Genomic DNA, 3,140 nt, shown 5'->3' with positions numbered 1-3,140 from the left:
GAGGAGAGGAAGGAGGAGGAACTAGACTTCAGAGGAGTCCGCTCCCATAGGTGGGTCCTCTGTGCCCCCCCCCCCAGTCACATGCGTTTAAATCACTAAATGATGCGTCACAAGCGTCAAATCTGAGCGTAGATAACACCACGTGATCCATGCGTGAAAGTGTGGGGAATGAAAGTTATCACATCAGATGAATGCTATTAAAAGACACGTGTTGCTGAGAATGCTGCCACATGTTCACATCTGTACAACAAGTCAAACTTCTGACACATTTTGAAACATTTTCGAATTTCGTGTACATTTAAAAAAAAAAAAAGAACATTTGGATTTTAGTGCAGCAGACTTTACATATAACTCCTCTCAGTTTGCAGCAGTGTGTGTGTGTGTGTGTGTGTGTGTGTGTGTGTGTGTGTGTGTGTGTGTGTGTGTGTGTGTGTGTGTGTGTGTGTGTGTGTGTGTGTGTGTGTGTGTCTCTCTCGTACCAGCTGCAGAGGAATAACTGAACCATATGCATTCCTTCCTGAAAATGCTACCAGACTAGCACCTAACATGCAATTAAGTCAACTGTGTATACTAGCAGCATGTCAGCATCTGTGGAAGTAAGAGCAAGCCAGGCCTTAATTTAGAGGAACATGAGGAAAAAAAGGATGCACATGATATTAATTATTACCATGTGAATGGGTGACTTTATATAATAAGAAAATTGAGGAACAAATTATGCATTGTTATTAATCGTATAATGCTCATTATTTACAGAGAAATGCATATAGAAAAGAATACACAGTTTATAGCATAAAAATGACAAAAAACATTATGCTTCCTTAATAACACAACACAAAAATCAATATAGGAGTTTCTACTTAATTTTCCTTCTCACATTGTAATACATATGCAGAACATCGATATACTTGTACAGCAAATGATGAATTTTGTGTCTCTAAATCTTAGGAAAAACCCCTGAATATGAACCGCTGATAGCTCATCATCTCTCCATGTGACTGCAGGGGGAGAGGTAAATATCAGGTGCTGCACAGACTAAAGAGAAATACCTTTCCACTAAATAAAGAGCGGAGAGCAGCAGCAGGTGTTCTGCGTCGCCTTCTCATTCAGACTCCTCTCCAGTGACGTGAGAAAGTCTCAGGCCTGCAGCTTTCAGACGTTCACCTGAGAAGGTTAAGCTTCATATTCACCCCGTGCATCAGTCAGGGTTAAACTGATTCAACCTGATGTTATTTTTCTGGGTTCAAACCAACAACTTCCCCCTGCAGAAAGCCATTGATGCCACCACTCAGTTATTGTGAAGAAGTTCTCAATACATGCTCGATACTAAATGCACCATTCCCTCACATATATGTCTGCTTTCTCTTAGGAATAATATTACATTTCCTTTCAATACATTCAATTAGAGTGGGCTTATTCAGTGTTTTGAATACCTTAAAGGCGACAGGTGCAAATGTGCTGCAGTTTCAGAAGCGATGCAGATATAAGAACACAAATGTGGCAAAATGAACTAGAAAAAACCCACAGAATGCGCAAGTAGAATTAAAGGGAAACTCCTTGTTATCCCTCCCTGTCATCCTGCAGTAAAACCTTAATTCATCCTCGTCATTTGTTTCCCCTCTTAACACCTGCGCTGCGTGTTTTCAGGCAAGAGGCATTATCACCCAAACCTACCTCCTGAAGGAGCCTCCCTGGTTAGAGCCTGTGTGTGTGTGTGTGTGTGTGTGTGCTGTGTGTTGGTGATGTGGTGTGTGTGTGTGGTGTGTGTTGTGGTGTGGTGTTGTGTGTGTGTGTTGGTGTGTGTTGTTGTGTGTGTGTGGGTGTGTGTTTGTGTGTGTGTGTGTGTGTCGTGTGGTGTCGTGTTTGTGCCTGTGTGGTGTTGCTGTAGTGGTGTGGTGTGTGTCTGTGTCCGTCGTTGTGTGTGGTGTGTGTGTGGTGTGTGCTGTGTGTGGTGTGTGTGTCGTGTGGTGTTGTGGTGTTTGGTGTGTGGTCTGTGTGGCTGGTGAATTATCATTATCTGCCTGCCTTGCTTTTTTGATCGTTGCGTTGTTTCCTGGCGAATTTCGTCGAGGGGGGAGTTCAGTCCGGCCTCTTGAGAGCTTCCAGATGTCACCACATCTTTCTTCACTGTGAGAACAAACAAGCGAGCACTTGCACGTTCAAACATTCTTGCAGCCATATCCTGAAAAACTTCCATGAGTCACTTTTCACACGATTGCATTTGTCAGCCTTTCTTAACACTCCAAACACATGATGTGTTTTAACCAGAGGTGGCAAGAAGTACTCCGATCCTAGTATAAGTTACAAATAATATGTTCCTAAAACTACTCGGTTTAAAAGAAAATGTCAGAGAAAGCTCAATTATGGTTTCCAGCTTTGTGGACATTTCATAAAGCGCTTCACATTTGTTTTGGGAGAAACACTCATGCAGCATCTGTAAACACAGAGGGCGGGTGAGTGGGTCAAAGGTCAAACAGCTTGACCCAGAAGGTCTCATCTTCAGATTATCTGAAGGTCATGTCTGAGGTCAGCTACTTTTTACAACAAGAGAGGCTTAAAGAGTCAATTTATGAGAAACATTTACTTTTAGGAGCACATATGGACACAGTTAGTGGGAAAAACAGCAACAAACAATATCAGTCCACTTAACATCAATTCATACCTATATTTGAATGTTTTCATTAAGTATTTCACATTTGACTTGATATATCATATTTATGTTCCCAATATTTATGATTTCAAAGTATATTTTATTGAGACATCTTGTTTTGTTCTTCTCTCAGATCAAAAACACTTTGCTGCCATCTAGTGCATCGTTACTGTAAGGCACAGAGGGCACTGAGCATACCAACGTTGGGCTATCCATTGCAAACACAAATCCATACATATCCTTTAAAATGGTATGCTAATATAAAGGGTTATGTTTATTTCACTTTAAATTCAATACGCTGCACATATTACGTGTGCTATACATTTCTTGTATGTGTTAGATTCAGTTTTTCTAATCCTTTGCCAATCCCCGTGTTTATGTGTAAACCAACTTTGTAATAAACCTGATTGAAAAAAACTTGACAAATCAATAAGCATTGAACCCAGAACCTCCAGTCTTCTATCCTAAAAAAGTCAGTAAAAGTTTTTTTTAA

Source organism: Gymnodraco acuticeps, unplaced genomic scaffold, assembly GCF_902827175.1.
Source record: "Gymnodraco acuticeps unplaced genomic scaffold, fGymAcu1.1, whole genome shotgun sequence".
In the NCBI taxonomy this organism is placed as follows: Eukaryota; Metazoa; Chordata; class Actinopteri; order Perciformes; family Bathydraconidae; genus Gymnodraco; species Gymnodraco acuticeps.
This window is presented reverse-complemented; position numbering follows the sequence as displayed.